We start from the raw sequence: 10,177 nt of genomic DNA, 5'->3' as shown, positions 1-10,177 counted from the left end.
AAAAAAATAAGGAAGGTGGTGCACTTGCCAATGTAAATATCAGTGACAGTGTCATTGGAAATCAAGATTTACATCCCCACCCCTTTATGAACCCACAACCCAGTTATGAGACCCAGGAAATAAACAGAAGATCACAAGGACTTAAGGAAACTCACGTTGTCTGGGTGAAAAGCTTTTCTTTTGCCTTTCATAGAAGGAGAGGACGTTAGTAATAGCAAGAGATTAGTATAAACYGATTAAAACTTGATGGCCCTTCTCAGACTCGCAAAACCATGCATAGTGTCCACAGAGGATAGCAATGCTCTCCTACTGAAAGGCCATGCTACTCTCTCTCAGTGGTTATCAAAGTCCTGGGTCAGCTGGGAGAGCAGAATGACCTTTTTGCCATTTTCCATGCGCTGCAGTTGGGAAATCCACAAACTTGACTTTGGTGGCACTCATTAGTTCTTTTACTTGCTCTTCCAGCTGCTGCTATTTCTTCGCCTTCTCTGCCACCTCCTCTACCAAGCATGATAATAGACTTTCAAACCTTGTTGAATCACTTACAAATGCCCTGTTATCTTTAACACAGATCGAATCCAGTTTAAATAACTTGTTGTTAATATGTCTTAAATTGGATTCCATAAAGACTAACACTTTTTTTGGCCTAACGGGCCAAAACCAACTCACACAGCTTATTRTGTCTTCTAATTTGGGCATTTTGAACAGGGAGGCAGAATCTGACAATATGTGAGCAGGTCTCCCATTCTACAGGAGAGTGCCTGTRGAAACCTCTATAGTGTTTCAGCCAGTCATTAATTATAATTTTCAAAGTTCTTAATCACATGACTTTGGCTCTGAAGCCTCATCCATTTTGCAACTCCTCCTTCTTCCAGCTATTAGGTGTCAGAAAGATGAGTTTTATCTCAGATTTTCCACTCAGAAGTCGATGTGCCTTTTCCTGTTGCAGCTGGGATCACTTTAATCTATTATAATTAATCACCTTCATATTTGTTATCATTGGTCGTCTTTCTTCTCTACCTCTAGTGGCAATCCACAGGCTCTCAAACTCCTTCTGGTTGCCTCTTCTGAGTATCATAGATCTAATAAATACTATAAATTTACTGTACTATTCTACTGTACTGTAGATCTAATATAGATCTAGTACTATCCTGGGAGTGGGCAATTCTGTGTAACCTGTGATCCTGCACATTTATTTATCAGACTTGCTAAACAGGTGATCTCCAAACATCTTTGTTGCTGGCCTGCAAGATGGAATCACAAGTACAAGACAGTAAATGAAGCCAGCTCTTAGCAGCAGACCTTACGTTGAGATCGAGGCTGTGGAGGTGTATGGCTTTGTGTCAGCATGGTCTGCAAAGCAAATCAGCCTTGGTGTCATGTATATATTCAAGATATCTATCTTCCATAGTGGCTTTAAAGGGACCTTCCCAATATTTGATAGCCAGAACTCAAGCTTTTCCTGCAACTCTGGTTTCAGTAGTCCTACCTATCCATCGATTCACAATCCCAAATTCCTCTCAGAGCTGCCAGGTTCTATCATGTTGGGATTAGAAACACATACCRTCCATGGGTTACAATCATTGATCRTATGAAAATCTTTTGCTGGCTTTATARAAAAAGCATGGCAATTTTCCTTTTGAGTCCTAAGCCTAATCAGTTTACAAAACTCTTCCACCAACAAGGTGTTTTCTTCATACCTCCCCATGAGTCCCTGAGTGGAACCGAGTCATCCACAAAAGCAAGGGCTGTAATTGTCTCCCTTTTATGTCAAAAACGGTTCTCTGACTCTTCCAGTTTATATATCAGTGGATCTATTGAGAGACTGAACAGCGTAGGGGATATTAGATCTCCTCGTTTTACTCCAGTGAGAATCCCAATTGGGGCTGATTGTTCGTCTTTCCTCTCTATATGAGTTACAGCATTCTGGTACATGTTGGCAAACGTACCAATTATATGCTTGGTCTCTCTGCCTGAGGATGAGCATATATGTTGATGATTTAGAGTCAAAGGCTGGTATTCAGTCCATGGAGACCACTCCCAGATGCTTGTGTTCTCTTTCTATGTGTTGAATCATAACTTGTAGTAACTTCAGGTTTTTGGAATGTTCTGGTGCTGTTACAAAGCCTCTTTGATGACTGTTAATTGGACAGTTTGTCAGTCTAGCTGTTAAGATTCAGGAAAACAGCCTTAAAATAATTGACCTAATGATAATGGAACACCAGCTGTATATCATTACCTCTCTAGATCTGCAGTCTTGGGATTAATATTGTTCTGCATTCTTGAACTGTGTCAGGGATGGTGCCAGATACCAGCCACAGATTGTACATCTCTGATAGCACAGTGAAGTGGAGATCCCATTTATTTAGATCCCATAAATTTAGACAATTTGGTCCGGGTGCTGAGCTTTTATTCATCTCCCTAACATTTTTCATGATTTCCTTGGCAGTTTTTATTGCTACAAATGCAGAATTGTCTGCTCACTCRTTACTTTGAAATCTATCCGATCTGACAGAGGGAACTCCTGTTTCCCATTTAACTTTGAATGTGGAAAATGTTTCATGCATAGGAAGATTACATTTCATAGTTTCATTGTTATCCAAAATGATAACAGCTAGCTTGACATGATCTAAATTAAACAAGCACTGATCCTTTCTCACTGCCTTTTTGCTCATCAGTGTTCTGCTTGACGTCAAAGGCAGGGCTTCAGCTTGGTGCTTCTTGAATTAACTGATCTTGATGGACTTATGTAGAAGGTGTGTTAACCAGATGATAGATGCTTCATTAACAGTCATGGATGTGCCTTCACTACCTTCTATTATGTTCTTAAACACCTTTCAAAAGGCAGGAGTGAGCTTGTCTGTGCTCAGTCCATTGCAGATATTTCTCTTGTACAAGATCTTTATCCCCTGATCAGCATTAGCTCTAACTGGTTTGCTTTGGTTAACTTGCCCATCCGGCTGCATATGTGGTACATCACCTTTTGTACTTGATTTAGATGGAGCCTATTGCAGCTGACACCTTTTATCACTGATATGTTTCACTGTTTTCATTGGCATGTTCTTTTTCATGAGCTTATTGATGCTTCTTGCTCCCATAAATTGTTGTTCCAACTCCCTCAACAGATCTATTTCTTCCTTTGTCCAACAACTTCTATGCATATCTTGGAAAGCCACCTTTTTTGGTGAGAAAACTCAATTCACTCATGATTCCTTGCCTCAGGGTGAACTAGATGTTTACGCTGACTCACAGCATGGACATGAAGGATTTTTGTCAATGACTTTCACTACCACTGTACTCACTGTTGTGGCTTCCTCCTCTGTACCCAAGAAAGATGATGAAGGCAATGAGAAATATATCAGAGGTCCAGGAGGAGAGGGAAAAATTCTGTTACCTTCCTCTTCCTCCAATTCAGATAAAGAACTGTTTCTCACAGGTGTTTCTAATGGAATACTCATCTCATAGGCTTCTTGCAGCTTTTRTATATGCTCTCTTAGGGGCTGGAACAATACCATTCCATACCGCAACTACCTGAATCAATAAACTCCTTAATAAACACTTGTGGAAAGTGAAACCAGCCAATATGAAGAAAGTAACCATAGCACGCTGCAGAACTGAGGTAGTCAACAGCTTGTTGGAAGTGGCATATTTCTCCCTCTTGCTAACTAGGCATAAGTCCCTCTCAGTCCCTGGGACAGACCCTGTTACCAAGCTGTCCTGGTCAGTTTTGAGATGCCTCCTATGCCATCAGTAGTCTTTACACAACAGATTTTGCAGTTTCAGGGGAGTATGAAGATAARAACTAGAGGAGAGAACCTGTGGTGCAGAAGAAGAAAGGCACCTGACTGAACTGTTTTCATATCCTGATGTTTATGAAGTGTGATAAAGTCTACCAAAACTCCACAAGCCCACACAGTACCTAAAAAGGTACAAGTTGTATCCCTGGAGCAGAGAGATAGTTAGCCTTAAAGCCAGGTTGTACTTRCTTTTAGGTCAATTCCAAGGAAATGCCAGGTCCTCAACCCCTTTTGAGGGCATCTCGCTGGATGAAACTGTTCATGAGGTGCTGATCATCCATTTTGATATGCTGACTTTGTTCTGACTCCACAGGGAGCAAACGCATTTCAATCCTCTTCTCTTATTCCTGGATTGATAGTGCCAGTTGTTGTGGATATGAATACTTAGTTATTCATATTGGTTAGTGAAACCAACTGTAAATAGCCTCAGAGCTGTATTTTACACATCTTCAATTAGCCCATGCTCTCTTTAAAGTCAAGAATCTATTTTCTCAGACTGTCCTGTCTGTAAGTCTGTGTATAAGCCAACTCAACTCCTGCAATCAATTGTTCTCAATGCTGTTCATTTCTCCCTTTGCTGCCTTTTGTTTTTACTATGTCTTATCACATAACTCTTTAAATTAGACCCACATTCTGCAAGCAGAAGTGGAGCAGTAAGCTAGTCAATGGTTTCCCCAGGCAGGTGTTGAATCTACCCAAGAAGACTCAGTCACAACATTACAAGTTCAGCCTACATTTTCTTTAGCACAGGTTTCCTGCTATTTTCRTAGAATACATGAACACACTAGACAATATTGCAAGAAAAATAAAAACACTCATCATGACCTTTGTAAGTATTTTAGTGCAGGTGGGAGTAAAAACACMTTTTTTTCAGGTTAATTTAGATATCTGAATTAGATGCTTCAAMATACTACTTCATAGCAACTATTGTCTGTGCAAGAAGTTTTGGTTCCTGCCTGGTATCTTCTAAATTGCATTGGAGCCAAATGCCTAAGGAAAGCTAAAGAAGTTGATGGRCATCTCCAATAATGTCTAAAATCTTAAAGAAAAAGTCAATGTAAATCTTTAAAAAAAGTACATGCAAGTCATATATTTGGCTTTTATAGGATGTYTTCAGCTCTTTGGACTTTGCTTCCTCAAATCAAGTAGTGGAGGGTTGTCCTGGCTTATAGAAATGGCACTGCAATAAATACATTAGAGAGCAAGACATGGATTAAAACATCACTATAGAAACYACTTTATACACCTATATGAATGTACATGTATTGTTATAGTTTACAGCCACACATAAAATAATTACTACTAAATGCTTATTCTTAAAAATGACCCCTTGTTTTTTTTATACCATTTTCATACTCTTCTGAAGCCCAATTCTTGGTGTTTGGAAGTGACTGCTCAGTGGTTTGAAACAGTCTCCAAACATCTCCTACTAGTTCTTTGCAGTAGACAAATCTCCAGTGGAATCTTGCCACTGAATTTTCAAAGAATATTAACACCTGCCTTTGTGTTCTTTTTTATAAATTTAATCAACCACTTTCCATTTGCATATTTGTAGTTCTAAAAATGACAAGTGTTTTCCCTTTAGAAGTTGCGCATTTTTTTCCTCCATAGATAGTTTCTGATGCTTGTATTTGTCACTTTGGCAAAACAGAGCAGAATGAGCTATTTAGGCATATAATAAAGTAACAATGGATGAAGCAAGAGGACCAACTGAATTGGTGCTATTATTTCAACAAAATCCTTTCAGTAATTGCCTCTCTCTTCATAGAAACCTCCACAGCATTATTTCACTAAATGACACCATGAATGTAATTACTTTGATTCAGAGTGTTGAAATCATACAGGTAACAAATTACACTGCCCCCTGATGAGTAATAATTCAATTATTCAGTGGGCTTATAACAGTTTGAAATAGCCTATTCTCATTTCACAAACATCATATTTACGGCTGGAAATAAACCATTTCTGCAAAGTGAAATATTAGATCTATATATCTTAGCTCATGTAGGCTCCCAAATGGATCACCACATAACTGCATACCTTTGGTGTTTTTAATATTAAAGGTACTGCAGAGATGCTGAGCCCCTTGGGGTACTCCATCTCAGTAGACATGTATATATATTTTGGCTACTTACTACCTAGTGAATCACGACTTTAATATAAATATCAAGAAATGATTGTGCACAGACTGAGATGCTTATCTCAGTAGTACAAATACTATTGGAACTCGCTGCTAAGTGGAAGCCAAATCTAGATACACATCCGAAGAGATTTTCCTCAGACACGATTCTTCTCTTCTGTGTTCCAGCATAAATGAAGCACAAAACAGTAAAAAACAAGGATGAAAAGGGGGAGAAACAACCCTGGCTGCTGAAATATCCATTCCTAGTTAGGATTTTGAGGTTAAATATGTAAAACTTAGTGAAATKTTTGAATGCATTAAATGGCAAACTCCTAATTATGCAATCTCCATATTACACATAGGTATCTAGGAACTTGTGAAAATCCCACAGATAGATAGATATCCATCTTCACCTTTAAGTGCCTAAATATTTCAAGAAACTTTAGATTCTTTAATCTCTTGTGACAAGATATATACAATCTCTAGCTCAGAAGTGCAACATTCCTCCAGGCTGGCTGCAGGAGGTATCCGTAAGGAATTTCCCGAGCACGCTTGCTGGGTTAGGTCCTAAGTAAAAGCAGTAGCAGCAGCTGCTGCCACCCTCTTCTTGTCTAATACTTTGGCAGCTTGTAGCATTCCTCCAGGGTCTGGCAGATACAGATTCAGTTTCTGAATTTGTCTAAAGATGTCCAAACTTCTACTTCCTTGGAGACTGCCTTGACAACCTGGTTATCAGCTATTTGGTGGAACAGCTTTCAGTCTTTCCGTGTGGAAGCTGCACCATTGCTCATGAAAAATTTAAGGATGTGTTAATTGCATAAGAGCAAGACATAAGTGTTCTCAGCTGAGAGGCAGTGTACTCCGCTGAGATAGACGGGGCAGAGAGCAGACGGCCAGTCACTGCTGTTAAACTATCATTCCAGTACAGAGGCGATTTTCCTCTCAGCTGAGGACTGCAGTCCCCAGACAACGGAGGCATTCTGTCTGCCAACCAATCTCTTCAGCCAGAACGAAAGTCTGGCATTTTAGTACATTTTTCCCAGCCTTGTTTAAAACAAATGTTTCCTTAGTCAATTAGATGATTTTGTAAATGTCGGTGTCATGAAGTGGATTTAAGAATATCACTTTATAACTTGCAGCAACTGAATTCCACTAAGGAAAGGTTTACAAAACCTTTGCAAAACTTTGCAAAAGTTATAATAAGGCTAGAGATGAATCCCTCAAGGGAAAATGAGAAAAATGAAAACAGATGAAGAAGGAAATTAAGCTGATTATCTACTAGCAGTGCTGCTCACCAGTGTTCAGACACATATCTCCATAAATCTAAAAAAACTGCAAGATCATGCACTTGCATAAGCATGATAGATTACTGTGTACATATAGAAATGCAAACCCACATACAAAGAAGGGTAATTAAAGACCAAAAATTTCTAATGTCATTCTGGTAGCCTCAAGTTTCCAGTGATAATCCCTATCATTTCTGAAAACCTGGCCATGTACTTTAATACTTATCACAGTCCCTAAGCGGTAAATTCCAGGTAAAGATCTCAGTTCAAGTTTAGTCTCAAATGAAGTTTAGTTTCCCTGAATGAAACACTATAATGTAGCCATGAATTTAATGAATTATAGTTACATTTTAAATTGAGCAAAGTGGATAATGAAGATTTCAAGGAACCAGCTCACTGCAGTGTGGTGAATTAGCAGCGTGAAAAAGAATGGAAAACTCTGGAGTTAGGACTGAACACTGCTGATTTAGTATCTCATGTCCTTGAAATTAAGCGTATTCCATGTCTTTGTAGAATTAGGATCTAAGTTTGTACCAAGATCTATTATACTGAGATCTCTGTCTAGTATAGAGGTGCTTTAGCAGCACTCCTCTGCTTACAGAGGAAGAACCTTAGTCCCACGAGAATAATTCCAAGTAAAGATTTAATCATTCACTCCATTAAAGTCAATAGCAAAACTCCTTTTGTGTTAGTGAGACTGTGATGACCCACATATGTCGTGAGCAAAAACTGTTCTCCTTTCTCCAGCAGGTAAGTTCAATAACAGGTAGTGCAGTTGCTCAAAAGCATACGATGATTCCCACGGCTAAAAATTTCAACTGAAAGCTAGAAAAAAATAACATTTCATATCTGTTGTCTTCGGACTTGTCCTAATTGCAGCTTCAGTATCTAAGGGTCCATTCCCGAAGTGTGTCAGATGTGGAATGCGATACAGAAAACTAATACTGGGTTTTTGGCTTTGATGATCCCTGGGGAACTATAGAGCAGCTTTGCTTCTGTCTCATCCTTACACTTGATTGTGTTCCAGAAACCAGACACTCCAGAACATGCCTATCACACCTCTGTACAACTAGTCTCTATCCAAAAAGGAATGATGTTTGCTACTGCCCTCTAAAACTCAATTGAAAGATTTTTTTTTTTTTTTAATCTCCCTAAAAGTAGTATTCGGAAGCAGAAAACCATTCTCCTTTCCATAGGGAAGTTCTTTGCCTACTCAAATATGTGTGGGAGTTAGGGGGAAAAACAGGAGGAATTCCGTTCCTTTTCTCAGCAGTTTTTAGAAAACAATTAAAGATTCATGCTCTTGGTGCAACAGTAGAGCATGAGCATGGCTGTATAGTCTGTTGAGTAGGGCAGTTGTTCAGGACAGAGGAGATCAGGGATCTCTTCCATGATAATTCTGATGTTTTCACAAATGACTGTTTAATACTAAATTTCACTCCAAAGTGCACATAGGACATATAATTTAGATGTCAGTCATTGTCTATATTTACTTTTGGATCTAATGCTAAATATAATGCATTTTTAACCTTGTTACAGTTAGGTAAAGATATTTATATATAATAATACATTTGAATATACATAATTTTGTGGGAAGGAATTGACACACTTGATACCTTGGTTTATGCTAGGTAAAAATGCCTGCTACAAATTCTGGAAGGCTTGCCAGGATGAATTTGACAGTCACCATTACCAGTTTTCCCTCCTGCTCAAACAAAATGACCATGTGGTGATGACACTGGTGACCTAAATTCCAGTTCCAGTGAGAGCTGATGAAACTGAGGGAAATGGATTGAGGACTAAGATCTAGATCTCTTTACAAAGAGAYATCCCCCTGTATATTCTGAATATTTCTTTTTTCTATGAAGAGTAGGCATTCAGTAGAGAGGCTCAGGTGCCTTTCAACTTTATGGGAAAACAACTRAGATTTCTTCATCCATATTCCAAGTGAAATATAATATTATAATAAAGAATGCTATATAACAAAAAGAATGCTATGTAACAAAACAGAAATAAATTCTGTTAGGCCTTTTTAAATCAGAAATCTCAGCTTTTCTGGCCCATTATGGGGATTTAGGTATGTTTCAGATCAATATTTTATATGTGGTGTAATAGCTTTCCTTTTTCTTTGAATAGATTGGTTTAAGAAAGGGAATACAGAAAGATTTTATTGCTATCTAGTTGGTATCGATTTCATAACTGCTGAATTCAGAGCAAAACAGACTCCAGTGAAGGAATACATTTTTATTTCACGTGACATATTTGTTAACCAGAACAAAGCAAAAAGAGAGCAAAGAAGGATTTGGAGGAAACTCATTAACACAGATCTACAAATWAAAAAAAAAATCACAGAAAAAGAGTTCAAAGTCAACATAATCATTTGAGAGGAAGGACAGTTATATCAATGACTTTCCTGACAGATGACTCTTTGAGCTGCTCTTAAAAATCTCCACTGACTGAGATCTCTCCRGAGAGTAAAATATCCCTAGATGACTATCCTTATGCTTTACTATCCATATAGTTAGAAAGCTTTTACTGACATCTAACTTTAATTCAACAGTCTTATTTTTCTTATGACTTGTTTCTAACAGTGAATGAAAAATTCTCTGAGTTTGTCGRGTTCTACTCTCTTGATGTGTATTGTCTTCATTCTCCTTATTTCTTTTCCTTAGCTGTTGAAGCTAAGGTAAGAATGACGTTGTTCCACGGTCATTGCTACCTTACTCTCCCTCATGTTTACAACCACCTCTTCCTTGTTGTTGGAATAAAATGTACAAGTACCTCAACTTGCTGTCTCCAGCTTATTTCAAGAATTGCATAATTTATATTCTACTATATTCTTCAYCAGCAGATACCTGGATAGCTGAAGTCTCTGTTACAAGCAGCTTCTCATACTTCTTCTAGTTGCTCAGGCTAAACCTTTCTTCTCAATCTTTCTGTCTTGGTGGTATAAACCAGATGGAAAGAGACAC

Source organism: Rhea americana, unplaced genomic scaffold, assembly GCF_003343005.1.
Source record: "Rhea americana isolate MKP2758 unplaced genomic scaffold, rheAme1 scaffold_208, whole genome shotgun sequence".
NCBI lineage: Eukaryota > Metazoa > Chordata > Aves > Rheiformes > Rheidae > Rhea > Rhea americana.
This window is presented reverse-complemented; position numbering follows the sequence as displayed.